Source organism: Ixodes scapularis, unplaced genomic scaffold (genome assembly GCF_016920785.2).
Source record: "Ixodes scapularis isolate PalLabHiFi unplaced genomic scaffold, ASM1692078v2 PGA_scaffold4__175_contigs__length_147842914, whole genome shotgun sequence".
NCBI classification, from domain to species: domain Eukaryota; kingdom Metazoa; phylum Arthropoda; class Arachnida; order Ixodida; family Ixodidae; genus Ixodes; species Ixodes scapularis.
Window position 1 is genome coordinate 138295695 of NW_024609879.1, and position 13534 is coordinate 138309228.

The following is a 13534-nucleotide window of genomic DNA, read 5'->3' on the forward strand; positions in this document are numbered from 1 at the left end:
GGACGTCGGATCGGACGGTTTCGTCGTACATGTGTTTCGTGCTTTCTGTTCAGCATAGATCGATCATTAAATTAGGGAACTACAGACATGTCTAATGAAACAGCTTCAAGTGAAACAGCTTCAAGTGAAACAGCTTCAATGAAACAGCTTATGATTTTAAATTATTTACTAAAATGACGAAAATTGTAATCTCTCTATTGGAGCACTTGAAGCACTCTATTGGAGCACTCTATTGGAGCTTCAAGTGAAACAGCTTCAAGTGAAACAGCTTCAATGAAACAGCTTATGATTTTAAATTATTTACTAAAATGACGAAAATTGTAATCTCTCTATTGGAGCACTGCATTATACGAGGGTATCTTGAAAAGTTCCCGGAATGAAAATGAAGACAATATAACTCTGATTTTAGTTATACTTCATTTTTCCCTGAAGCCCGACAAACTTAGTTTCGCGTTTCTACAGCTTTTCGATTCCCACCCGGAAGTGACTTTCATCGACATCCCCAAAACAACTGTTCACAGCCTCCGTCGCCTCTCCATACGACATAAATGTATTTCCAGCAAGGAAGATCCTGAGCTTCGCGAATAGGTGGAAGTCCAAAGAAGCCAATTCAGGTGAATACGGTGGGTGTGGAAGGATTTTGAACTTCACTTCTGTCAGTTCTTCCTGAGCGACTGCACTTGAATGGACGGGTGCTTTGTCGTGGTGAAACAACACCTGAGGCCAGAATCACGAAGAGCTTCTTAGTTTACGACAACTTAGCTAAACAGTTTGTAAGTTAAGAATATCGTAGGAATAGGAGGAGCAATCGGTATTCACTAACGCGTTCTTAATTGAGAGGCGGAAAGCGGCGTTCTCGTACAAAAGAACTAGAAGTTCCGGTGCTGTTGCTACAACGACGGCGTCTTTGGCAGCACGAACAACCAATCGGGGAGCTCGGCATGGCTCGGAGCAGTGCGGAGCACGTGGATTTTTAATAACAAACACAGGCGGCTTTCCACCACCAGTTGTTTGGTGTTCGTGTCCATGAAGTGATATATCGACGCTAACACGATTTAAGCGCTTCGTTGACTGCTATTAACGTTACTTAAACACTCAGTTGGGAAACTCCCATAGAAATAGCTTTGAAAAAGTGACCCCAATCTGTCTCCGAGCACCGAGCTAATGACGAACATAACGACACCATTTCTCTTGCAGCGGCCACTCGAGGAACTGCACGTGACTCTTATTTTGGCATAAGAACAGATGCAGCGGATGGGGTTACAGGGATGGCACTCCCGGCGGACGTGCCGCGTCGAACTACCGGAGTTAAAATACACCTAGGTCGGGACGCGCTACCTGAAAGGACCGCTGAGGCATGGTTGCATAAAAACAATATTAATTGTGCCGCAAAACCCTGCAAACTATAGATTTTAAAAACATAACGCGCCCCTCTTTTTGTACTAATCTCCAATTAATTTCATACAAAAAGAGTATTTTCCGTTTGTTTTTACGCAAAAACAGGTTTTCAAAAAGCTCAAGGTGACCACAGTACAGACAAACGATAAAGAGTGGCGCAATTCTCGCATTTAGCTCGGTCTCGGTGGACGACAGCGGCCCAGGTTTCGACGGCGAGTTTCCCAACTGAGTGTTTTAGTAACGTTGACTGCTACGAAACTCGATCGCTACGAAGTCAACGCAACTCTCATCTTTGGTGAAAGACGCCCCAAGGCAGTTGTTTGCAAAGCCATGTAGATGGAAATGACCCGCCGCAGTGTTTTTCGCGGCCTCGGAGATTTAGGAGCGAGCCGACGTTAAAAAAGATAGGTTTGAACAACGAGAGTGTCAGCAAGAGCAACGCGAATATCTGTTCACACTCGAAGCGGACGCGTGGCTTTGATCAGAGCCGTATATGTAGAGAGTTTGGCCATTCGTTGGGAAGTATAGGAGACAAATGAGGAGGCGCCATTGGCCAAAAGCGGGCTGGGCGTGTTCCAGGGCGTCTTCAGAAATTCGAATGTGACCAACCAGAAGCCGGAAATAATACCCTGGCGGTGGTCGCGAGAAACAAACCTGATAAGTGCATGGGAGTAACTCTCGGTGACTGAAAATATGGTGTACGTAATGTTTCAATGACGCTCATCCAAAATGATGGTGGGAGAGTGCGACTAGCGGAACGATCGACATAACCCTTACGCCAAGCGCCGAGGGCCAGGAATCTGCCGTCCGAGCGGTCACACTTTGTCTGAGCAAAACAGAGTTGAGCGGCGCATTCGTTTCTTTCGTCTTTCGAAACATGATCGAAATATTACGTGCTTCGATCATGATCGAAACATCACGTGCACCCTATTTTCAACCACAAAGAGTTACTACCACTTCACTCTTACGCGCTTATTAAACCCATATACGAGCATATACCATTGATCAGAACTGTTTCTCGCTACCACCGCTAAGGGATTCCTTTCGGCTTCTGGTTGGTCAAGAGAGCATGTAAAGCCCTCTTTCCGAGTCTGATGCACGCCCTGGCACTGCCCGTGCCTCCCATTGACCAAATTCTCGCTATACACGGCTCTGGGTTTGATCGAAGTGGTGGATTCGCGCTGCTAGACCGCGTCTTGGTTAGCGCTTTGGGACCGATTTCTTACGATTTCAGCTCGATACTGACGTGACACTCGGAAAAAAAAGGTTGGGCCGGCATCGCGTAGCTCCCACGAACAGCTCGACAGTGAAGTACCGTCATGTCAGAATAAAAATTGCATACTAATAAAAAAATAAATAAAAGACCTTTACAACTCTCTGTAACGCCGAATTGGAGCGCAGGTCTTGAGGAGGAGGAGGGAAGGGTACTGAGGGGGGTATACCCTTCCTCCCTCGATCGTCCTCACCTCCTCATCCTCCGTGCTACTCCTCCTCCCCTCCTTCTGCTCTTGGTCCTCCTCCTTCACCTTCCCCTCCCCCCTTTGGGGGAGGGGTTACGTGTTCCTGGGGGGGGGGGGGGGGGGGGTCACGTGACCTCGGGGTGGGGGGCCACGTCACCGTGGGGCCCTATTAAAAAAAAAAAATTGAAATTCTAACGGGTGGCAAACTGGTCGACCCGTTGGAATCAAACGAGTGGAAAACTTGTCGATCCGTTTAGATCAAACGTGATTACGGGATACGGGTACCCGTTCGAAACGGTACCCGTTGGATACGGATGCCCGTTTGATACGGGTGCCCGTTCGACGATGTTATGCCACAATGTCAATTTCGGTGGCCACATTACAGCTATAATCTGCTTCAGCCTAATTTTACAAAGAAAAAAACACTGCCGCCCTTTGTAGTTAATCAGAGCAATGAAGCAAGTTTTGTGAGAGCTATCTGTAGGAGGAGTATACTCCCACAATATGTTGTCCCGTCCCTCAGCCAAATCTTCCGGTTGTCTCGCTGGTGCCGTAGCTTTGGTAACGCCCTGTAAGCTGCAGAAGGATTAGTCAACCTAGTTCAAGTAACAGTTCACCTCACGTACGAATATGACCAGAAAATGCTCATGCCACCCAAGGATAAGGGTTGACAAATTTCCCAGCGTACGGTCCCCGACTTTCTTCTTGTGGCCCAGGTGATGAGCTGCCTCTTGAGTTTTCCCACTTCATCCCCCTGGTTACTGATGGTCCTTGTCTCTGGTGTCCGGCCCTTGCAGCTTGCCTCCACACGTTTGTCGTCCTCGTGGTATTCTCTGTGATTCTCCGAGGAACCATCGTACTGGAACTAGAAAGTAACAGCATACAGTGAATGGACGAAGTGAGACATACCTTATACTCAGGGGCAGATCCAGAACTCCATTTGGGGAAGGGGGGCAGAAAATTTGTAAGGATACTATTTTCCCCTTCCTTCGTCTGCACCGGGGGGTCCCCAGCCTTGTCAAATTGCCCTCCGAGAAAGGGGGAGGGGGGTCGACTTTGTTTGGGGGGGCGCCCGCCCCCGTCGCCCCCCTTGGATCTCCCCTTGGATCCGTCCCTGCTTATACTTCTAAATTAGATAAGTACTGTGGGTCTGACTGCACGGCGTGCCGAGCGGAAATAAATGATGTCTGGAGTTTGACGGGGTAGGGGGGGGGGGGGGGGGGGGTCTCGACGCATGCTGAACGACAGTTGCCGGATGCTGCCATACCTACAGGGTATCCTGAGGAGAGGGAGAAGACAGGTGTGAGTCCATTAAATTGGCATGTTTGAGCAACTTTTTTTAGAGGTGCCTTCCCGTTAACTCCCTTCAAGGGACATCCAGCTGACTAGTTAATTCAGAATTATGTTCAATGTACCCAGTCAACTTGCTTAGCCTGTTTGCAAATATATAATTGTAAATTCCCTTTCAATGATGTTGCGTGTTTTTTTTTTGTATATCTTATGTTATGATACCAACTTCTCTTTTATGATTTTACAGATTAGCAAATCCCAGGTTCGGTCCTGATCCGCGCCATTGCCACGATATTTATATTTTTCAAGTAAAGTGGTGTGAAAGCTTCGGTACATGGAGGTTGCGTGTGAACAAGCAATTCATTACATTCGACCGTTTTACAAGTCACGTCCGACGTACATACGACTAAGAAATTAACCGAGTCACATACACTGCGTTGGAGAAAAGACGATCGTGCCATGGCCTGACGCGAAGGAGAGCACGAGCACTTTAAAATGTTTGCACTCACCAGCAACGAACTTGAAGCGGAATCCCGGAATCTCGAACGGCGAAGTGAGTCCCCGGCTTTTTGGCCTCTTGTCTGAGCAGGCCCATTTAGAACACATTCATAGCGTGATTCGAACTCACGTGGCATTAAAACGCCAAGCGAGGATCCAACCGAAAGGGAAATGTACTAGGAAAGAGAAATTCGCAGAACAGCAACACCGACAACGCGACCGGCGACGTTTAAAAACATGGCTTCGGTTCGGGCAATGAACTCTAAAGCTAACGGTCACTGCTCGATTTTTTCTTTACATATTGGTTTATCATTATAACTTAGCTTATTATGTTTTCTAAAAATATTAACATTAGCGCACTCAATTTAGCTTAATGAGATTCCTTTTGACCGTGTTTTTTTTTTTTTTTTTGTTCGTTTTACACATTCAGTTGTCACCATCCGGCTTGAGGAGCGCTCTGTATGTGCGATTACCGGAAGTGGCCTTGAGTGGGACCACTGGTTATGGTTTCACTGTGGCGCGCCCTTCCGGATCTCGATGCTTATCAGCGTGTAGCTCGCGCGCTGCTGCAGGTCACGTGACAGAGGTGACAAGAGAGGACGGAGGGGGCGCCGTGAAAACGCAGGACACCGGGACAGCCTCGTACCCTCTCCCCAGGCATTCCAGTGAGTCGTGTTTTTGTAGCCTTGGAAAGCAGGCCCGCGCGCTGGAAATGGCGTCGGCCAGAAGCTCGGCTTGCGCCCGACCGAAGCAAGTACTCAGCGCGAGCTCGTAGTTTGACTGGTGCAACGGCGGACGTGCTCTCGCAATGCTCGATCTTCTTGCAGCCGCATGTTCGCGCGCTATCTTCGCTGCGTCTTGAATTGAAGTTGTGGGATTTTCCTCTTTGAGGGTGTACCACTTAGAAACACAAAGGTTCCATGGGTCCGGATAAAGACGTGTTTATTGACTGCAATGTCAGCACGCTTCGCTCTTAGACAATGAAAAGTCTGGGCGCTGGCTCAATTGCCAGTACCACCCGGTCGGTTTCCCGCGCTGCCGCATTAGACAGATTCACGGGAAGTCGGAGGCCCACAAAGAAAAACCGAGCTCCGTAGAGCCAGGGCCTCCGCCGACGAGAGCCCCTGGCACTCCTTCGGGGCCAGCTTATGTAGCCTCGGAGAATGGACGCGCCCGGGGAGGCCACTAGCAGTCGCGTCCATCATAGCTCTCAAGGGTGTGCCGAAGGCGCGTTCACCCAAATGGGCAAGGGAGAGCCGGCCCCTTCGGGGAATTCGGCCTCGTGGTTCCTTGTATCCGGGAGGCCGACGCCATTGGTGACGACGACTCCCACGGCCTGCTTGAAGCTAGGCCTGGATAGGGATAGAGGGAACCCAATGGTTCCCACACTCCCCCCTTCTCAAGGCTAAGGTAGGCCTAAAACTAAAATGGCCTACCGGCTCTCAAAAACAAAATAAAAAAAAAACGAAACGCTAGAGCGAAAGAGCATGCCGCGAAGAAAAACAAAGAAATAAAAAAAAACGATCAGCGCGGTACATGCTGAAAACTCTAGCTCGCTGCTTGACAGTGGACCCCGGGTGCAGCCGAACTCTGCAGCCCACGCTTCTTGGCAGGCTTACCGGGAGTAGCGTTGGAATGTCCGTGTAGTGGCCTGGCTTGTGCAGGAAGGACGGCCCGGACACTCCATGACGAAATGTTCGAAGGATCACAGAAAGTACGGCGGCTGGGCGTCTCTCCTGGGGGACGCACCAAGTGGCACGGGCACTGTCACTGGGTGCGTGACGGGATGCGAGCTGCTTGCTGTCGGCACGGGTCCACAGCTTGGGTCTGCGACGAGAGGCCACGTGTTGCTGGCCTGGAGACGAGTCCAGGCAGGGGGAGGGTGGCTGCCGCCATCTTGGCCAGCAGCCGACGAGCCGGATCTGGACACGCAGGCCGGCGACGCTGCGGCAACGGCGACGATGACGCTCCCTGGCGTCGATGACACCCCGACATCGAACCAGTGCCCAGGAACCGCCGGGAACTGGAATGCAGCCTGCGCTCTGCCCCCTCTCCCGTTTCGTTCCCCAAGAAGGAAGCTTCGGAAATTCCGAGCAAGGTGGAGCCGTCCAACTGAGGACACTCGACCAATCTCCGAGTGCACCAGGCCCCAGAGATAAAAAAGAGGCAGAGACAAAGGTGTCGCTTCTGCCGTGAGTCACGTGCATCGCACTGGCTCGGCTCGCGAAGTTATTGTGAAAATAGTTCCACGACTCCGCTTAATGCGAACACGGATGTCCACATACCAAGCTGACTCGCGTCACCCCGGACAATAGATTTGTTGGTGACTATTCGAAGAGGCAAAGTTCTTTGTAGCTGCTTTTGCTAACGATGCCTAATCGCTTCGATTTGCGGGCGCAATGAAATGTCAAATGCGCCACCCTGTCCTTTCTTGTGATATTGAAACGATGCAGGGCTGCAATCGGGCAGGCTCGCCAACATTGTTATTTTTCAAACATGTTAGCTTTTACCTGAGGCTAAAATACAAATGCCTGTGGCCAGGTATAGCACAGCGACCTAACTTCAAAAAGTCTTGGAGCCGCGTGCTGCCCTGGCCAACGCGAACAAAGGAGAGCACCGAATTCCCCGCCGCGCGGGACAGCCCCCTTGAACTGCAATGTTCGTAGAGGCCAAGCGCCGTATCACGAGTTTATCCGCATCAGCAAGAACAGAAACCGATCCCAAATAAAAAAGAAACCCCGTGCCAATAGCAATACCAGACTATTTACGGCACCGATCGGCAACAACACGAGTTGCTCGACCTGGCGAGTACGCTGCCCGGCTGCCAAAGCCCGTCTGCAACAATACGAGTTGCTTAGCGACGTTAGTGGCGAGCGTACCGCCCGGCGGACGCACCGCCCGACTCCGCAGAGTCCGCGAAAATATTTACAACCATTCACATATTTACACCCCGGATCGTTCTGCTGAGCGTCAAAAACTCATCGGTGCTACCGTCGATTCCCAACGAACACCTCGAGTGCCGTGGCTCACGATCTCGTCCAGTGATCGCATGGCGGTCACCTTAATCGGACACGCAATCATCTCGGGACGCTGTTCAACCTGTTGCACTGCCCGGTAGCACGATTGAACTGATCCCGGACCCCGCGGCGTTTTCACCATTAACGTCGCTTTCACGGGGTCGCAACTTGATAGGTGGCCCTCAAAGGTTCCTAACGTTATCGTTGCGTGCGACGCTCACTGACTTTTGACCGGAGTCGATCGCGGGTAAACGGAACATACTCAATTCTAGTAGCCGAAAACCACGCTCACGCCAGTCCTCTGTCCCTTGATAGCGGAAAGGAAAGACGGAGTAAAAAGGAAATCATTTTGACTCACTCAGTTTTCCCGGGGGGCCTTTGTTCCGGGGTCGCTTGGTCAACCTGATGGCTACTGGTCCGTCGACGCGGCGACGAAGGGCACCATCGGCGGTCTCCGCAACCTCGCTAGACTGGGACCGGTGTTGCAGGCACAGCGCATTTTCTCGCTCCGAGATACGCTTTTTGTGCGCTCTGGGTGGGCCCCGCGAGCCGTCTCGAAGGCAAAAAGCCGCACTTGCTTCGTGTTGCGTCACCGTGCTTTGTTCGAGAACGGGCTTGACCTCGAAAAGCGCAGGTGCGCCTCCCCAGCGAAATAGGCTGGCGTCGTCCCGAAAGGGAATGCCTCGGACGTATTCCGGGCGTTTAGTCACCTCCGTTTGGAAGCGAGCTCGGCTGAAAAGACACTGCATTGTGTCCGTGCGTGGCTGACGTGGCCACTAAGCCGTTGAGTGGCGTCGGGTGTCGGGCGTTCGCCTCTCCCTCTGTCCACCTGTTTGATCCTTGGCCGGAAATTGACCTGGTTCGCTATCTTAGCGAAAGGAGATGGATGCTGCTGTCTTTGCAGTCCACGGAAAGCCGCACGTTGGGGCGCCAGATGTGGGATTTTCCTCTTTGAGGGTGTACCACTTAGAAACACAAAGGTTCCATGGGTCCGGATAAAGACGTGTTTATTGACTGCAATGTCAGCACGCTTCGCTCTTAGACAATGAAAAGTCTGGGCGCTGGCTCAATTGCCAGTATCACCCGGTCGGTTTCCCGCGCTGCCGCATTAGACAGATTCACGGGAAGTCGGAGGCCCACAAAGAAAAACCGAGCTCCGTAGAGCCAGGGCCTCCGCCGACGAGAGCCCCTGGCACTCCTTCGGGGCCAGCTTATGTAGCCTCGGAGAATGGACGCGCCCGGGGAGGCCACTAGCAGTCGCGTCCATCATAGCTCTCAAGGGTGTGCCGAAGGCGCGTTCACCCCAATGGGCAAGGGAGAGCCGGCCCCTTCGGGGAATTCGGCCTCGTGGTTCCTTGTATCCGGGAGGCCGACGCCATTGGTGACGGCGACTCCCACGGCCTGCTTGAAGCTAGGCCTGGATAGGGATAGAGGGAACCCAATGGTTCCCACAAAGTGAAACAGAGTCTAGAAGTACATTCTTTCCAGCGGTCGCGTCTTCTACGAGAGAGATTCGAGCTCAATAAGTAAATTGAGGCAGCAAAGATGGACAAAGTTTTGAAGTTTTGTCAAAATATAGGCTCACCAACGCCGCGCGTTTACGCAAACAAAAATGTTTTAGTTTTAGTTGCAGTATAAGCGAACACCAGCGCAATTAACATATAAATATAATTACTTGCATTACGCGGACGATCTGGAATCGATGAACCGGCGCTCCCAATCTTCCGGAAACATTGGCTGCCACGGCTGAAACAGGCATGCCCATGCCGCCGATCTGTACCTTCAATATCAAACGGGCTCCGGAGAGCCGTTTGATTAAACCGGTACAGTTTGCCGGTCACCGGTCTCCCGTCTGTGCAACATGGTCACCGGTTTGAGCAAACGTGCGACATCTTTGCCCAAACGAGTCGCCCATTTGCCCAGACGAGCGACCGGTTTGCCAAAGGAGTGACCTGTTTGTCCATATATGGTGAACTTTATGGCTCACACGGGAAACCCCTTTGAGCCACACGGGCGACCCCTTTGACAGGGTCGTAACCGGTATGGTTAAACTGCTACCGCTATTAGCCCCGAGAGCGGACACAAGCGTCGCTGCGGTCGCCACGGCCTGATTGGGTGAGGTGTACCGTGACGTCAGGGGGACGCACTCCGCTCCGCGATCTCGCATCGGCTCGCTTCCCAGCACCGGTTTCCTGGTTTGGCCAGCTCTTCGAGGAGCTGGACTTCGTTTACCCGGTGTACAAGACGTTGAGTTAGTCCGATATTGACGTGCTTCCGTACATTTTATAAGCCTTCTTGTCCCTTTTACCTTTAAAATTGGGTTACAAATCCTGAAAGCTATCGGCGGAGGCAATTCTGCCGATGAACCTCCCCGTCCGTCCACACGACACAAGGCAATTTTGCGAGGGATCCGGTCAAGCGGTGGCGCAAGTGTTTCAGACGCTGGAATTCTGTTCCTCGCATGTTCATGATTTAAGACGATATTACATCCCGCTTTCTAGGCATTTGAAGTGGCATTTATATCATGGGCCTTTGGGTGGTCGGCAAATTAGCTCGCGACCCCGACTTTGCGCTGCCAGTCTGCATGCGCTGGTTCGCAAATGCTTTAAAAACCCTGTGTCTGATTATCTTTGAAGTGCCCGTGGAACAGGGTTGTTTTACATAGATGTAGCTTCTTCGTGAATTAATTATATAGTATATACACGTATGCTGGCACATTTCTTAGAAGATGCACAATTACTGGAATATAGTTTGCATGGTAGCAGCAAAAACGGCCGAATTGCCCCCAGTTGCCTGTATGACATGTATTGAACTGCCCAAAATATGCACAGCGATAGTGCCGTAATTTGTAATGTTTATACTTCCCCCTGACATTTTTATTTAAGTCTTGAGTACTCGAAAAATACACCGTTTAGTCTGAATTGTCATTTCCAATTAGAAGAGACACTGCTGCATGTCTCCAAAAGCTTCCTGAGCCTCCAAACTCCCTACAGCTGGACTCTCTGACAACAGAGGAAAACACGAGTAAAAGCAAGCATTCGAACGTCTGTTCAGTGGTAGATACAGCACTAGTAGCAGTAAATGTGGAACCTGTGAAGGGCGACAGTCTGCGTGAGAAAAGCTTCTGGTATTTTAGGTTCGGGACAATTCGATTTAAGTAAAATCTCAATTTTAGGGCTTAAGGGACTAATAACCAGGGACTCAAACCGAAAAATATAACGTTTCGGTTACGGTTACGGTTACGGCTTCCTCTTGATAACGGTTTCGTTTCGGTTTTTTACGGTTTTAATTTTTACGGTTTCGGTTACCAGTTACAAGTTCCTAAAAACCGGTTTATTTCGGTTTTCCCAATAATTTCTTTAATTGAAATGCTATACAGCTGTCTTATAATAAACGGTTTAAAATAGTCCCAGATATCCAACAACATGAAATTCAAGAAACTTAGAAACGTCTTAATACTTTTTTTTTAATTGGTCAAAAGTTGCACGCGTTTCTAGCTCCAATGCTTGATCATTACATCTACTTACATTATATTGTTTGATACCCGCGCATACAGGTTACTTCCGCTACTCGGGGATCATCGTCATCGCATTCTATATAATAAAAATTAAAAAAACATTACCACTTTGTTGTTCGGCAGCGTTTGTAAACAACCCTAAGAAAGTTACCACTGTGTGCCGGAAAAAAAACATTCGCACCTTCTCGTCGCTATAGTTGATTTCAACCTAACACATGCAGACGAGTCTTCGCCCACTCTAAAGGAAGGAGCAGAACTATAGTCATCCTCTAGTAAAATACTGCTAAGTGAAATATATTAATAAAATTGAGAGCTGGGCTAGTGGGAGAAAGTAAACATAAGATTGAGAGCTGGGCTAGTTGGTGAAAGTCAAACATATTGTAAATGCAATAGCACAAAAAGGAAGACTAGATAGAGGAACGAACAACATAGAAAGCTGTAAACATATGTCATATTTTGTTCGTTCCTTTCCTTAGTCTTCGTTGTTGTGCCATGTTACACCTACGTCATGTTTGCTATTTCCAAGCGATTGCCTATGGTTATCGAAGCGCACGTCTCTCGCTGGCCGATCCTGTGATCGGCCAGCGAGAGCGTATGGGCAGATGCCCCTGGAGTCGGTTTAGGAGTACTTGTAGGGGACTGTGCGCAGGCAATCATAGCCCCTTTGCCGATGCCAATATACCACTGGGAAGGACTCGTCATGCTCTGGTGCGCTTGCATTAGCGAGAAACGGACTCTTCTACACATGGACCACACAGCTTTGGGTCTAGCGCTGCACCGCGGTCATGGACGAGCTTTGCCTTGGGATATTGCCAGTGCCGTTTCTCTTCTTTCTCTTAATGAAGATATGTCAATAAAATGGGTACCGTCGGTCATGAGCCCCGCCGACCTGCCGTTGCGCGCTTGACACTCGATGGCGAGCCGGCAGGCCATCCAGTCCTCACGCTCTCGGCGCGAGACATACTTTCCTTCTCGTGCTGAGGGCGGCGGAAAGATCGAGGGCACGTCCGAAAGGTTCCCCGAGGTTTCAATAAATGTCAATAAATAAATAAATGAAGAAAAATGGCACTGGCAATAGCCCCAAGGAAAACCTCGTCCATGGCCGCGGCGCGGCCATGGACGAGGTTCGACATGGGCGCGACATGGACGAGCGACATGGGCTCTGCTCGTGTCGCTCAGGTTTAAGCGAAACCCCCACCGCAACAAGTCCTGCAAGAGGAGGAGCACCGTAGACATCAACTTGTCTAGGTCGGGATGGGCGCACAAGACGTTTTCTATAGGAGACCAAGCCCAGAGTCCACGGGCGCGAATTTCCCTAGAAATGGCTGTTGCTAAGAGCTGCATGTAAAACGGCACCGGGCGTATCACGAAGGGCATACGGCAAAAACGGCAGTAACGGCGGCCTAGTCTAATTGTTGTCAGGTTACGGGAGGAGGGATCAAGTGTGATATGGTAAAAGGCCTCGGCAAGGTCAAGCTTCCCCATATACGCTTGGGGCGTGAAGAGGGTTCACTTTGATGGCCTGGGGTAGCGGAGTAAGGCGAAACTGAGGTGCCTGGAGGTAAGAAGTAAGTGCGGCGCAGTCTAAAACAAAGCGGGACTCGGTGGCTGACTTGGATACGACGAAGACAGGGTTGAGGTACGGACCACGTGAGGAGCGTTCGATAATGCCGCCAACATGTTGGTTACGGCGGCATCGATCGTGGGAACCTGGCCAGGGAGAGGGAGTCGGGCCGTAAAGCAAGAAGCCTTTGTGCAGCGAATGGAAAGTGCGCCGAAGTCGGGCGGTCCGTGAAAACTACATGCCTCACTAAGCACTGCCCAGTCGACTTGAGGTGCCAGTTGGGTGGATTGGCGGTGGAGGTCCCGTCGCTTTCGAGTTGTAGGCAGTGCTACCCAGGTTCGACTTGGAGTCTTCGACGTCGCTTTGTTTGTCTGTAGTGTGTTCCTTAGTGTTGGTGCGGCGCTCCTCCCCGCCATCGTAGGCGTCGAAGGAGTCGTCATCGGCGTGGGGCTCGATGAAACTGTCGGTCCTGCTGAGCCACTCTGCAGGATTCGCTCGGTGGCGGTGGCCGTCGAGTCCGGATCCAATGTGTCGTCTTCTTCGGTACAATATCAAGCAAGGGCAAGGGCGGCCGAGACGCAAGCTTTGCTAAATGCATGGGCGAGAACGTCCTCGACCAGGAAAACAACCAGGAGCGTCGAGGAGACGACCATGCCGTCGATGACGGCACTGGTGGGTCTCGAAGACCGAGGGTAGCTGCCGGACTCACTTAGGATTAGGGGCCCTCTTGGACGGTGCCTGGGCGGTAGCTGGTGCTCGCGGAAGCACGAGACACGCGGCGACCGCGTCG